Below are 16,215 nucleotides of genomic sequence, written 5' to 3'. Positions count from 1 at the left end.
GTATCTCAGTGTGCCTCTGGACTCAATCCTCACACTAAAAACAAGTTCTTTGGCAGGGGCTGTGCCTCAGTAGTAGAACACTTACCTAATATGCTCAAGGCCCTGGCTTCAATACCCTAGCACTGCCACAAAATGAATGAATGAACGAATGAGTAAATAGATAAATATTCTAATTGTCCAATCACTGTATTTCTCTTTTTTTTTTTAAATTTTTTGGTACCAGGGATCAAACTCAGGACCTTGCCCTTATGAGGCCGGCAGTGGCACCACTGGGCTAAATCCCTGGCCCATGAGCACTGTATGTCTTGGAAAATGAATTAGCTATTGGGTTATTGTTAATCTCCTACATCATAGTCTGTATATTTACACACACACACACAGACACACACACACTCACAGTTATGATCATTCACAAAGATTATAGTACCTGAGACCTGAATGAGAAAAACCATAAAAGATCACATAGTTGGATAATACCTAAAATAATAATTATTATTTCCTTACATCCATATAGAAAATTGCAGTCTCAAAAATAATACGTATTGATAAAAAGAACAGAAATTTATTACATATATATAGTTGATGTCTTTGAGGTGGAGAATAGAGCAAATGAAGAATAAAAGTATTCAAAGATAAACATTCACTTCCCTGAACTGAAGAACAGAATGTATAAATTTAAAGGATATACTGCATTATAGGAAAAAAGGTATGGAAACATAACACAGCCACATGAAGTGATTAAAGCTAGGTAAATGATCCTATAGGGAGGTCAGCAAAGAATGCAAGTCATTTTTAATAAGGTAAATCTGGATTCAAACTTAATTCACAGCAATGGCCTACGCCAGAAGATTATAGAGCAGTGTTTACATAGTTCAAAGGAGAAATAAGTGTGAACCAACAATTTTATACCTGGCTAAATTTCCACTTGTGTATAAAGGCATTCAAAAATAGACTCAAATGTACAAAATTTACCTCAGATCAACCACACATAAACACTTTTTAGAAAAGTTACCTGATTATGTAGCCCAGCCAATTATGATATTTCAAAATGAGAAATTGGGGAAGGGACAAAAATATTCAGTCGTGAAGTAAGGAATAAATCTAGGAATGCGGCAAAACCACTGCAAATGTTACAAGTTAGGACTCACATATTTTTCTTTTCTTTTTTGGGGGGGTACCAGGGATCAAATTCGGGTCCTTGCGCTTGCAAGGCAGGCATTGGAATTGCTGAACTAAAATCCCCGACGCAGGACTCGCATATTTAAATAAGGAAGAAGAACTGCCAAGCAAACCGAGGCAGATGTGGCGGTGTGACCTGGTATTAAATAGTGTGAAGAGAGCATCCATGCAGGGGAGTGACCAAGTATGGGGTCCGTGAATCTGAGCAGAGTACAGTACTTGTGTTGGAGGGCTGCCTCAGTGCAGAAGGGGAGGCAGCTCAGGGGAAGGAGGGTGTTCACATGATGGGGGCCGGGGGGTCATTGCAGAGTGCAAGGGTTTGAGCCAGGTGAAGAAGGTGTCCATGCATAATGGTAACGGAGTGACAGTGTCAGAGCCCAAGCAGAGCGAGGAGGAAATCTGTACAAGAGCACGATCTGGTATAGGGTAAAAGAACTTGAGCACAGTAAAGAGGGAATCCCCGCGGGGGGACATAAAGAATTGTTCTGTATGTGTGAGCTGGAGGAGTAGCTCACACACCTGCCTAGCATGTGCAAATCCTGAGTTTGATCTCTAGCCCCATACACAAAAGGTTTTTTGGACTTCTTAGGCATTTTTCTGAAAGGATGTGGTTGTTTTTTAAAATGTCTAGGGGCTGGGGATTTAGCTCAGTGGTTCTGCCGCCTGCCTCGCAAGCTCAAGGACCCAAGTTTGATCCCCAGTACCAAAAATAAATAAATAAAAATAAAAATGTTTTAACATATCAAACCCCCTCCTCCTGATATTACAAATAATGACCTAGGGGGGAAACAACATAGAAAATATATTTGAAGATATATATCTCTCTTTGTGTGATGGATGGATAGATAGAGATAGAAATGCTAAGAGTATCACAGTAACCATATGACTCTGATTTCATTCAACTATATCTTGCATATCAAATACATAATTTTGGATTTAATATTAAGGAATTTGTCATACTAATTTGAAGCATTTTAACACTCCTTAAAAAATATAAAGTGAGAAGACTATGTAGACCCTGAGAACTCTTAGGCCACCTCAAATTGCAATCTCTACACGCTTGTTCCTCAATACTACCTAACAGGAACATGATGCTTAATCACTGTGCAGATTTCCAGAATTTTCTGGGACCCCATAGCAAAGGTTGAGCCTTGGAACAAACTTTGAATTTCCTTATGCTCTCATACTTTAACTAGGGAAAGGAGAGGTGTACTTGAATTGAACCCAGGGAGTCCCACAGGCTAGGCAAGCACTCTACCACTCAGCCACACCCCCAATCTCCTTGCTGCCTTGCCACACAGTCTCAGCCTCTGAGTTACACCAAGCTTGGGTTATTTCATTTCCTGCCTTCTGGTAAGCTACCGTTGCACAAGCTACTGGTGGGAAAGCTGTGTCATATTAAAGCCATTGCACATTAGAAAGTAAGTGCAGGGAGCCACAAGTGCACAATCTGAATGTATGTCAGGATAAGGATGTCATATTTTCCCACCCATCACCCATTCTCTGCTGAATGCTGAGTCCTTATTTCCACAACTGTCTGTGCAATATTTTGCGTTTCTACACCTGAATGAAAGCTTGTGGGCCAGGGATTTAGCTCACTGATGCTGCCGCCTGCCTCGCAAGCACAAGGACCAGAGTTCAATCCCTGGTACCAAAAAAAAAAAGAAAGCTTGCTTTAGGACCAGGGCTTTAGCTCAGTAACTCCACACCTGCCTGGCAAGCACAAGGTCATGAGTTCGATTCTCAGTAGTGCAGGGGTTGGGGAAGAACGTTTTCAGTTTGGTTTAAGGATACAGACAGTGTCACACTGGGTCAAAATAGTAGTTTTATAAACTCAGCTTTTGTCACTGTGGTACCATCAATCCACTTAGTACTGGTAGCAATTACAAATTCTGGTCTCCAAACTGGTGCTAATGGAAAGAATTTTTAAATCATTAATCTCTGATGAAATTTAGAATAGTTGGGTGTGGTGGAGCATGCTTCTAATCCCAGCTACTTGGGAGGCTGAGGCAGGAGAATTGCAAGTTTGAGACCAGCCTGGGAAAATATAGAAAGACCCTGTCTCAAGACAAACAAACCAGTTCAGGAGATCATATGCAAATGCTATTTTGAAGAAACTAAGAAACTGTTTTTTTCTTGAGACTATGTCCCACACACTGCATTAGTTTTATGGTTTGTTGCTTGTTTGTTTGTTTAATTTTGGTACCGGGGATCAAACTCGAGACCTTGTGCTTTCGAGGCAGGCGGCAGAACCACTGAACTAAATCCCCGGCTCACTGCATTGGTTTTAAAAATATACTGCCCTTCAGGTGATAGTAGAAGGTGAGTGGTTTGTTGTTTTTCAATGTCCTTATTTGTCAAAGTAAAAAGTAGGCAACTTAATGTCTGTCCCTATGTAATGTTTTCAATACTTTTTTTTTAACCTCTGGTAAAATATATATAACTTAAAATTCGTCCTCTTAATTACTTTTAAATATACAGCTCAGTGGTATGAAGTACATTCATTGTTACGTAACCTTCACCATCTCCAGAACTCTGTTCATCTTGCAAAACTGCAATTCCATACTCATTAAACAATAACTCCCCATTCTCCACTTCCCATCCCCCTAGGCCTGGGCCATCATCATTCTACTCTCTGCATGAATTTAACTCCACCAGGTAACTCATAAAAAGAGTGGCCCATAATATTTTATTTTGTGACTGGCCTATTTTAGTTAGCATAACATCCTCGAGGTTCATTCCTATTGCAGCATATCTTAGAATTTTTCTTCCTCTTTAAGGCTAAACAATATTCCATTGTATGTATGCAAAACACTTTGTTTATCCACTTATCTGCCTATAGACACATGTTGCTGCCGCTTTTTTCAACATTCTGAATAATTGTACTATAAGCATGGGTATGCTACTATCCTTTGGGTTCTAAAAAATTGAAAGATGATTCATATACAATAACATGCACAGATTTTGAGTGAGCAGTTTGTTGAGTTTTGGCAAATATATTGAACAATGTAATTGCCATCCTAATTAAAATAAAGAACAGTCATTATTTCAGAAAGTTCTCTTATTCTCCTTTCAGTCAATCTGCCCTCTCAAGCTACTGGTAGGATTTTTTTTAATCACCGTAGATTAATTTTCTCTGGTATACTTAATATAAATGGAATTCTACAGAACGTATGAACTCCTTTGTGTCTGGCTCCTTTGGCTCCATATGCTTTTGGATTCAGCCACATTGTTATTAATTCATTCCTTTTAATTTCTAGGTATTATGCCATTGTATGATATACACAATTTTTAAAAATCTAATCACATTTAGTTTGCTTCCAGTTTTAGACTTTTGTGAATAAAGCTGTTATGAACATTGGGGAAGAGGGGTACTTAGAGCCTTGTGTATGCTAAGTGAATGCTCTACTACTGAACTATATCCCAGGCCCCTGAACATTCCTGACCATCTTTTCATGGACATGCGCCTTCATTTTTCTTGAGTAAATGAACAGTGGAATTGTTCTCATCAGAGTTATATGTGCAACTTTATTTTAAAATGTCTAAACTGTTTTGTTTTTGCTATTTTATTCTCTCTTCCCTGGAATTGTTCTCATCAGAGTTATATGTGCAACTTTATTTTAAAATGTCTAAACTGTTTTGTTTTTGCTATTTTATTCTCTCTTCCCTCCTCCCTAGCTACATATGAGAATCTCTCTGTTTTTCACATTTTCGCCACTTGGTATTTTTAGTTTTTAAAATTTTAACTGTTCTAGTGAGTGTGTGACCATATGTGGGCAACTATTTTATAAATTCTCCCAGTCAATTGTGCAACTTTATTTTAAAATGTCTAAACTGTTTTGTTTTTGCTATTTTATTCTCTCTTCCCTCCTCCCTAGCTACATATGAGAATCTCTCTGTTTTTCACATTTTCGCCACTTGGTATTTTTAGTTTTTAAAATTTTAACTGTTCTAGTGAGTGTGTGACCATATGTGGGCAACTATTTTATAAATTCTCCCAGTCAATTAATTTCAGCAAATATTGCTGAATACCTCTCTAGGAAAGAACTCTTTGTATAGAAGCTAAAGAAGCACACATTTGTTTAAATTAAAAGCAGAGTTTTTGGGGGGTTACTGGATATCAAACTCCGGACCCTGCACTTGTGAAGCAGGGAGCAGCACCATTGAACTAAATCCCCAGCCACTTTCACTCATTTACAGCCTCCTTTTACACTCGTTTACAGGCATGTCACTAGCAGAAATTAGGGAAGAGAAAGGCAGCCATGGCGGCTATAAATATAAGGGTCATCTTCCCATGAGTTTTGTTTTTGTTGTTTTCAATGTTAAGAATCACACCCAGGGCCTCACAAGTGTCAGGAATCACCCTACCCACTGAGCTACATCCCCAGCTTTTTAAGCCAGGGGATGTGTCCATAGCTGGGTCACCACTGCAGGGAGAGAAAAAGAGCAAGAGATCATTCATCTTTAGTTAATGAAATCTGAATTTCATAATCACTAAGTCTAAAAATAATTATTTTGATGTTAGCATATAGGTAAGGGTTTATGTCATTTAAAAATAACATTTTATTTTGAATTTTCCTTTGGAAAGGGAACACTGTAAAATTTTTAGTGCTTAATTAAGACCTGTCAGGGTGTTCTTAATTTGATCTTAGTTTTGTTTTCTTCATTGCTGTATGCCTGGGCATAAAAACTGCTTAATTGAAATCTATTAAATGAATTAACACATGGAGAGAAGACCTTGCAGAGCATACCAAGCACTGGGAAAGGAACAAAAATAAGGCATGGGAGGGGAATTAGAAAAAAAAAAGCATTAGAAAATTTGCCTGGAGCATCTGGTATGGTTCCCCTACAGATTTGCTATAATTTCTATCAGTCTGTCTTACCATTGGTTGCACCAGTTCATCCTATTTTATCTGACTTTTTTCTCTGATCTTTCCTTGAAGTGTTGCCTTTCCCTATTAAGAATATGAGGTAGTAGTTGCTTCCTAGGAGGGTCAGTTTGCAAACCCACTTCTCTGTTCTGTGTCGCCATCCCTCAAGGTCTCCTAGGAACGTTGGCTCTTGCATGGGTTTGCAGTATTGTGGTAGCTGCTTTCTCCATGGCTATAATTCTCTTTGCATCCATTTCCACCCAGACCTATAACAGAGAGATGGCTGCATAAATAGCATCAATCTCTTCACCTTCTGGTGCTTTAGCTTGCAGATGTTGAGATGGAGTCCAGCTGGCTGGATGTGAATATGCTTTGTTTAAGCCAGTTCAGTCTCAACAAGTGTTTTCTTCAAAACTGGAGACTGAAATTGCTGGCTTCGAGAACATTGCCATCAATTGAACTTTCTTTTCTCGTTAGGGAATGTGAGTTGTGTTTTGGGTCCTTTAGGCAGGTATGGACAGTCATAATTTCTCTTCAGTTTTATTGGAAGATGTCTTTAGATCTGGGTGTAACTTACTACATCTGAGCAAGAGATTGTTGGTTCCATTTGTTGTTGGAATCTAGAGCCAGCCTTAAGGAATTCTGTAAAAATAGGTACAAGGTATAACCCAAGTAAAACTAAACTGAATCTAACCCTATCACTTCACAGAGTTACATCCAGAAGAAACCCCAAACCCAATACCTATAAACTCTCTTAGAAGTAAGATATGGTAACTTTTCACTAATGTCATCTTGAGGGGATCAAAGAGGAAGTTAATGAGCTCACTACAAAACAAACAATCTCTCTTAAATTTTTTACTTCTCAAGAGTTACCTCCAATCTACTTTTTTTCCCTAACATTCTTCCACACTCATCTGTGCACTTTATTACCCTCTCTTCTCTCAGGGAATGCAGGGAGCCAGTATTTATTTTCTTCAACTTGGGGTAAATTCACATGACATAAAATTATTTTAAGGGCTGGGGTATAGCGTAGTGGTAGAGCACAGGCTCAGTACATGTGAGGTCCTGGGTTCAATCTCCAGCACCAAAAAAAAAAAAAAGTTAAACATTTTACAGTGCACAATTTAATAATATTTAGTGCATTCACAATGTTGTGCAGTCATTAGTTCTATGTGGTTCCACAGCACTCTTTTCACTTAAAATCCTATACAATAATTCCTCCCCTTATCTGTGATTTCAGTTACCATGGTCCAAGGTCCAAAAACAATTTTGTGTGTGTGTGTGTAGTACTGTACTAGGAATTGAACTAAGGCCTTTGCACTGAGCTACATTCCTAGTCCTTTTTTTTTTTTCCTGAGCAACTTCTTGCTAAGTCACCAAGTTGCCTAGATAGACAAGGTTTGAACTTGTGATCCTTCTGCCTCATCATCCCAGGATGCTGGCATTTTAGGTATGAGTCACCATGCTCAGTTCAAGGTCCAAAAATATTAAATGGAAAAGTCTAGAAACAGGTATACATAAAAGTTTTAAATTGGGTGCCATTCTGAGTAGTGTGATAGAATCTCACACTGTCCTGCTCCATCAAGCCTGAGATATGAATCATTCTTTGTCCAGTGTATCCACATTGTATACATTACCCACCTGTTAGTCACTTAATAGCTGAGTTATCAGATCCACTTTTGCAGTAAACAGTTCTTGTGTTCAAGTATTCTGATTTTTAAAAAAATAATGGCCCCTAAGTCAGGAGTAAGGGTGCTGGCGATTCAAATGTGCTAAAGAGAATCTATAAAGTGCTTCCTTTATGGAAAAAGGTGAAAATTCTCTAGTATGGAAAGAAAAAAAAATCCACATGCTGAGATTGCTAAAATGTATACTAAGAAGGAATTTTCGGGGCCAGAGTGTAGCTCAATGATAGAGCACTTACCTAACAAGGGGCTCTGGGAAAAATTCATGCTAATTTTGCATTTATACCTCAAACTGTAAAAAGTCATGGCTCATAAAGGAAACTTACCAATATTTTGAGACTGGCCACATTTGGATAATTTCTATTACAATATGTTATTATCATTCTATTTTATTATTTGTTATTGTTGTTAATCTCTTACTGTGCCTAATTTATACATTAAGCTTTATAATATATATATATATGTATAGGAAAATATGGTATAAATAGAGCTTGGTACTATGTTTTCAGATATCCACTTGGGCTCTTGGAATATATACCTGAAGGATAAAGGGGAATGACAGTATCCATTAGTCATCCATTCCTCATCTCCCACTGGCCTAGTATTTTTATTTTTTACTTTTTGGTTCCAGGGATCAAACTTGCGACCTTACACTTGCAAGACAGGCAGCAGAATCACTGAGCTAAATCCCCAGTGCCGGACCAGTATTTTTTAAAGCTCCATAGCTTATTCTGACAGGTATCCAGGACTGAGAATCATCCATATCAAGCAATATAGTCCTCCCTGGAACTTGCTCTACCTACTTAGAGCTCCATTCTTTCTCCAGATGCTAAGCATCAAAGCCAAAGATTTCCTTTGTGTGTGTGTTTGGTGGGGGAGTTCTGCTTGTTGCCTTAGTCACTTTGGAACTATTGATTTTTTTATTTTTTTCCATACCAGGGATCAAACTCAGGATCTTGCATTTGCAAGGCGGGCGTGGTGCCACTGAGCTAATCCCTGGCCCTGGAACTATTGATTTTGACAACCTGACTCCTCCCCTTTTAGCTTCTTTGCTCAACTCGCCTGTGGTCTACTGTCTGGGCCCTCATTGCCAAGCAATCTATTAAACAAGCCCTTGAGTTGGATGTAGTGGAAAACCTCTAACTCCAGTTACTCTGGAAGCTAAGGCAGGAGGATCACAAATTCAAGCCCAGCTTGAATTAAAAAGGGCTGCAAATGTAGCACAGTGCTCTCCTTGGGTTCAGTCACCAGTACCATGCCAAAAAAGAAAAGAAAAAAAGACAGGTCTCTCTAAGATGAGGATCCTCATCCCATAAGTATCAGCTGACACATTCTCAAGATCCCTGGAGTGTTTGCCTTTTAACAGGGAAAAGCCTAGGAGTCAGAGAGATCTGCTCTCTGTGCATTTTAGGCGCTACAAAGATGGAAGGAGAGAAGGGCTGTCTTTGTAAATTAAGAAGCCTGTCCCAACTATGAATGACACATATACTTTAGAAAGCATGAGATTTGGGACTGGGGATTTAGCTCAGTGGTGCCACTGCCTGTCTCACAAGCCCAAGTTCGATCCCCAGTACCAAAAAACAAACAAAAAAGCATGAGATTTGAAAGTTGAAATATAATGTTGTCCTAAGTTGCATTTTCCTAATCTCTCAGAGACTATATTCCTTGCAGTAAAATAAGGAAAATATTGACCTCAAAGGATTTTATTTCAATAAGTTGAAGCTATAGAGACTGACTTGCATTGAAAAATAACACTAAAAGAATAATGGACAGCCTGGTATGGTGGCACACGCTTGTAATTCTAACATTCAGGAGGCCGAGGCAGGACAATCACCATGAGTTCAAGGCTAGCCTGAACGACAGCATGAGACCCTGTCTCCAAAAACCGAACTAAACCAAAACAAACAAATGAAAAAAGAATAATGGGCTGGGATGTGCCTCTGCTAAAGCACTTGCCTCATGTGTACGAGGGCCTGGGCTTAATCCCTAGCATGGCAAAAATAAATGAACAAACAAACAAACAAAAATCCCTCTTTCTGTGGCCAAAGGTGATCTGTTAAAATGGCTTGCTATTTACTTAACTGGAACACTCGACAAAATTATGCAAATCAAAAGGTTCAAAACTTTATGCTCATGTTAAGAATATCCAGGAGGGCTTGGGGTATAGCTCAGTGGTAGAGCACTTGCCCAGCATACACAGAGTCCTGGGTTTGACCTCTAGTACAAAAAAACAAAACAAAAAAGATGTGAAATTATCTATGCCATCAAGGGTATACATATCTCAGAAGCCACCAAGTATTTCTAAGAAGCCATTTTAAAGGTGCTAGGTATGTTGTTCTATTGTTGTAATGCTGGAGTTATTAGATGCTCCTGAGCCAAATGATAGGTTTGGACATATAGTTGGTGATCTAAAAAGAATACTCAATTTTTGCTGCATATGTGTAAAAATGCAGAGAGTAAAGCTGAACTTAAGAGCTTAAATGTAGATTTTCTGGTCACTGAACATACTCAGGTGAACAAAGTACCCAGATGTGAGGCCATAATTATAGAGCTGACAGTTTTATTAACCCATATACAAGCTCTCCAGGAAACATTCAGATGATCTTTACTGAAAAAAATAAATAAATTGTTTCTAAACCAGAAGAAGGTGACCAGAAGAAAAAGATATCCTGGAAGAAACTGGAGAAGCAAAACTTTATAGTGCACATGTCAGCTTTCCATCATTGAGGCAAATACCTGAGATAAATCAACTCAAAAGAAGGAAAGGTTTATATTAGCCCATGTCTTAGAGGTTTTGGACCGTGGTTACTTGGCCCCATTGCTTTGGAGCACAATGCATCATGGTTGGAGTGCGTGTCACAGGGTGTCTGTTTAGCTCACAATGGCTGAAGCAGAGAAAGAGACCAGGGTCACAATCTTCCCTTCAAGGATATGTCCTTCGCCATGACCTAACTTTCTTCCTTTTTTTTTTTTTGTTCTGGCACCAAGGATCAAACTCAGGATCTTGTGTTTGTCAGGCAGGTGTGGTGCCACTGAGCTACATCCCTGGTCCTCCATGACCTAGCTTTCTTCCGCTAAGTTCTACAGGTTGATGACCAAGCCATTAACACATAGAGGACATGTAAGAAGCACAGGGATGAATTCAGCATAAAATAAATGCAAATAAAAGTTTTAAAAAGTGGACATTGCTTGATTCAGAGTAGAGATTACTGGTCTACACAGATAACAACAATGCCCCAAAGCAAGCAACAGAATTTAAGAAACTGCCCTCACCAAGTAGTACCAGCTGGTGCCATCGGTCTTGGCAGCACCACTGCCACTAGGATCTGGGTGTCCTGTTTTCTCTGTTGCTCTGGGAACTATATGTTGCTGCCATTTCTACTTTGCTACAGTCAGGGAAAAAAAATACCCACAGTCTTAGCTTCTTGGTGTCATTAACTCCCAATACAAAGTTTGTCACAGGTTATCACCATACCTAGGCTGTGTGTTCCTGTGCTGGCCTTGCCTTCCTCTAAGATTCCTAAGGTAGAGTATTCCCCAAACAAGGGGGAAAGGGTACAGATGCTGAACAGCCAATAAAAAGAACAAATATTCCTTTTCAAACCATGAAAGTTAGTGAAACAAATTGGATAAAAAGCAAACTGGAGAGCATAAAGTGCCATGCAGGTATCAGCTGTTAGCGCTTTGCCCACACCACCACTTATTTCACGGCTGAAGTTCCTCCTCTTCCTTCTGTCCCACAGAGTTACACCAAGATACACTCATAAATGCTGAGAAAATAAGATGGTCTGCTATTTTTGTTTGTATGGTGCAGCAGACTAGTATTTATTGGTGGTCTCCTTTGGTTCTGTTCTCCACTGCCCCTTACCAAAAGCTCTGATTTTCATTTGTGGATCCAGGTGGTTCCTGGGAGTCAGGTTCCATCCCTGGCCCCAGCATTAGCACTCATGTCCCAAGCTTAGGCAATCATCGTATTCTGTCTCCCTCACCACAATGATCAGTTCAGGCGTAGACATGTGATCTAAACTGCTCCAAAGTGAGTGAGACTAGGCAATCTTGCTAGGACAAGGACATCCTCTGTTTTCTTTGCAGAGTGTGAATGAGAAATTACGTAGCTGTGGGAGCTCCTGGTAGCCCTCTTGGAATTACAAGTGGAGTCAGACTTAGAATAAAGTAAACATTGTGAAAATCAGGGACAAGGGACAAAAAGAAAGCAGGTGCTTTACCCACAGGATAGAGTTATGCCTGAGTCTAGGCTTCTCCTTTGGACTCCTCAATTATACAAGCCAATAAATTCCATTTATTATTTAAACTAGAATGAGTCAGGTTTTCTGATATGTACAACTGAAAGTATCTGTTTCCCACCCCGTCTGCCTCATGAGAATAGAGCTGCTGTCTATTTTGTGTTGGCTACTAGTTTTAGAAATACAGATAAAAATCATTATCCTGGCTCCATGACTGGACAGCAGTATATCTATGCTTTAGAAATCAGGTCTGGCTAGCCGGGCGTGGTGGTGCACGCCAGTAATCCCAGCACTCGGGAGGCTGAGGCAGGAGGATCACTGTGAGTTCAAGACCAGCCTGGCCTACATAGTGAGTTCCAGGTCGGTCTCAACTACATAGTGAGACCCTGTCTCAAAAAAACCAAAAACAAACAAACAAAAAAATCAGGTCTGGCTAAAATTTAAAATAAGGCTAGGGTGTAGATCAATGGTAGAGTACTTGTCTAGTATGTGTAGTGCTCTGGGTTCCATCCCTAGCAAAACTTTTCCCTAGCAAAAATTTTAAAAATAGAATGGACCTACCTAAGTACAAATCTGAAGGAATTTCAATAAACACATTTCATTTCTTTTTAGCTTACAAAGATAAAAATCGAAAGGATTAAGAGCAAACTCTAAAATAAAAACAAAAACAAATAACAATAAGACATAAAATAAAATGTATTCCATTTAATTCAGATGGAAGTTCTAGGGAGTTTCATCCTACTTGGCTGCCTTCAAGCAAGTTCCTCAGAAGAATATTCTGAGACAGGGATGCTTGTATTTACTGTGGGATGTGTGATTTACTGAGGGAGTGTCCTTAGGAAAAATCTGTAAAGGATTAAGGGAAGCAAGATAAAGAAAGAAGCTAAGCAAGGATGAAAGAACTCTAACCTCAGTTTGATTCCATTCAAAGCTCTGGAGCAAGAACTGCTCCAAAGTCTGTCCCAACCAGAGGGAAGGGAGTCTATTATGTCCTGGCAAAAGATGGGGTGCCAGCAGTGTGTGACTTCCCAGGGTTGCTGAGCGAAGCAGATCCTTTCAGTCAGATGAAATCTTTCCAAGAAGGGTTCAGGTATAAGCTGCTGCTAGGAGGTGGACAAACAAGAGTGATTTTAACCCTGTGGAGGAATTTTTTTAAATGGAATGAAACCTCAAAATAGATAAAGGAAGGGAATTTTCAAAAGAAACTTGAGTCAATTCTTGCAGGTGCTATTGGTTATGTATCCAGACTGTCCTGCCAACTCACAGAGTTGTTGTGAGCATTGGGTAAGATAATATGCACAAAAGTGCAAAGAGCTGGGCATGGTGGTACACACCTGTAACCCCAGCTATTTGGGAGGCTGAGGCAGAAGGCTTGCAAGTTCAAGCCCAGCCTAGGCAACTTAGTGAGCCCTTGTCTCAAAATGTAAAAAGAGCTGGGGATGTAGTTCAGTGATAGAGTGCCTCTGGGTTCAAGCCCCAGTATTATAAATAAATAAAATAATATAAAACAAAAATATACAAATGCATACAGAAATACAAGAACATGGTATATGTTTACTCTGACATGCTATTTGTCCTTCGAGCCCTAAGTTTGCAGGTGGTTGCCTTTCGATTCTGAGATGACTTCATCATTACTAATTTCTCAGGCTGCAAGTTACTAAGATGTGACATCCTCTTGCTGAGGTGGATGTGGAATGAGTGACCACTTGTGGTGCTAACACTAGGGGGAACCATGCATAGAGCAAAATTGAGATGGAAGTTTTTGTTGTGTTCCACTGTGTCCGTCTCAGAGGCCTCTTCAAGGTGGCATATGGGATTTTCAGAACCCAGTTCATGAGACTATGACCACACTTTTCATAGTTTCAGAAGATCTTCTCAATAAGAAAACCAAATACAAACAAAAGTTTCTCTTTTATGTGTCATTAGCTTCTAGGACTAGCTAACATGCTAGTAAACTGCTGAGCCTTATTGTCGATGGCTGAAAATTGTTACTACTCTCCATTTCTTTGTCTTTTTCTCAGTACATGTTTGCAGTATATAATGACTACATTTATCATGGAGAGGTACATATATATAACACATCTTAATTATTCATTTCTTCCCCTACCCCTTCCACCCCTTCCTGCTCCTTCCAACTCTTGGTCCCCTTTACATTTACAAAAGCTGTTTCCACTTTTTTCCTTCAGATTTTTTTTGCCATCCCCTTTCCTTCTATCTGGCTCCTCCCTCCATCTCATTTCCTCTTTAATTTGAAAATGATCTCTCTATTTCCTATCATCTTTGTGTACCCATGCTTATAGCAGCAAAATTTGTAACAGCTAAATCTTGGAAATGGACTATATGCCCATGAACAGATGAATGGATAAAAAAATGTAGTATTGATAACCAGTGGAGTACTATCTGCAGTAAAAACAATAAGCTTGAGGCATTCACAGGTAAATGGATGCACCTTGAGATCTTCATTTCTCTTCTCACCGGTGATGATTATGTCACACCGGTTTCCTCAAAACCTCCAACGTCCTAATTCTCAGCTGATGGCCTTCCTTTTCATTTCATTAAGAAAATAAAAACAATCAGAAGAGAACATCCACCAGTTCTCAACACCTCCCTTACTCACTTAATTGTGCCCATGGATTCTGCCTCCTGTTGTGACTATATTTAAATGTCTGTGCTCTTACCTAAAACCAATCCCTGCAGTGATCTATTAGAGCTCATCCTTCTCAACTGCTCACATTCCAAGGCAGGACTCCAGCTATTCTCTATTCTCTCAAATGTGTCATCTAATTTTCTCCTTTATTTACTTATTTATTTTCAGTCCTGTGGATTGAATCATGGACTCATGTATGCCAGGCAAGTATTCTGACACTGAGCTACATCCCAGCCCCAAATTTCTCCCATTACTAAATCATTCTCATCAATGTATGAAAAACCTGGTATTTCTCCTATCACAAAAAAAATGAAATTGTCTCGACTTTATACCTCACTCTTTGTTCCATTTTTCTATTTGTTTGTTTGTTTGTTTATTTATTTAGCAGTATCAGGGATTGAACTCGGGACCTTGTCCTTGCGAGGCAGATGGTGGCACCATTGAGCTAAATCTCCAGTCCTTTCTATACTCTTTAAATAGCAGGACTTCTCAAAAGAATGATTTCACCAACTCTACTTCACTTTTTTTTTTTTTTTTTCCAGTGCTGGGGATTGAACCCAGGGCCTTTGCACTTTGCTACATCTCCAGCCTATCTCTCTCTGTCTCTGTCTCTCTGCCTCTCCTTCTCTCTGAAAAAGGATCTCATTAAGTCACCCACCCCCATAGCCTATAGACCTAAATGATCTCTAACAACTTTCATCTCTGCCCTGCCCTTTCCGCTGTGGTCCCATCTCCCCACCTCACACATTCCACCCATCCCCACGGGCCTGCTTGTACTCAGACAGTAGATTCCCCTGTCCCAGTCCAACACCATAGGCATACTTCCACCTCAAGGCCTTTACACTTGGTTTTCTTCTTCTCCCAGCTATCCATGTGGCTCTCAAATCCTCAACTCCTAGGTCTTGAATGCCCCTCGTCGGGGAGTCCTTCCTTAATTGCCCTATTTAAAATTTCATTCCACTTTCTCTATTCCTTTTCTATGCTTTATTTTTTAGTGCAGTACTTATCACCAACTAAAACTCAACTTACTTTGAATATTCACTTTCCAACTATCTCTTCCTATCATACGCCCTCCTGAAGAAAATAATTTTTTACTTTTCCCCCCTTTTTGTGGTGTTGGGGATCAAACTAGGGCCTCATACATGCTACTTTCCCAGCCTCAGAAATTTTCTTGTTTTATTCACTGCTGTGAATTGTGTCTGGCATACATAGTATAGGCATGATTTATATTTACTGAATAAATGCATACAGTGTATACACATTTAAATTGATAACTCTAAAAGACACAAAGCCTCAATCTGCAGGGAGATTCTCTAGTGATCAAATTTCTGAACTGTGAGGGAAACGTGGTTTCTGATCTGTGTGAGCCTTTCTCTTCATCACCTTACCTCTGGAGGTTGTGCATCACTTTGCCCGTTCAACTCACCTGAGGCAGGCTCCAGGGTTGTTGCTCAGAAACTGTTCCTACTGCCTGCTAGACATAAACACCTCTGTAGGTCACCCAGGCATCTCAAGTCAAAAGGTCCCCACTCGATACCTAATCTCTTTTCCCTGCCACTTGGCTCCCCCCCCCATTAACAACAAGACCA

This window comes from Fukomys damarensis, unplaced genomic scaffold, assembly GCF_012274545.1.
Source record: "Fukomys damarensis isolate Sample0158 unplaced genomic scaffold, DMR_v1.0_HiC HiC_scaffold_13, whole genome shotgun sequence".
NCBI classification, from domain to species: domain Eukaryota; kingdom Metazoa; phylum Chordata; class Mammalia; order Rodentia; family Bathyergidae; genus Fukomys; species Fukomys damarensis.
This window is presented reverse-complemented; position numbering follows the sequence as displayed.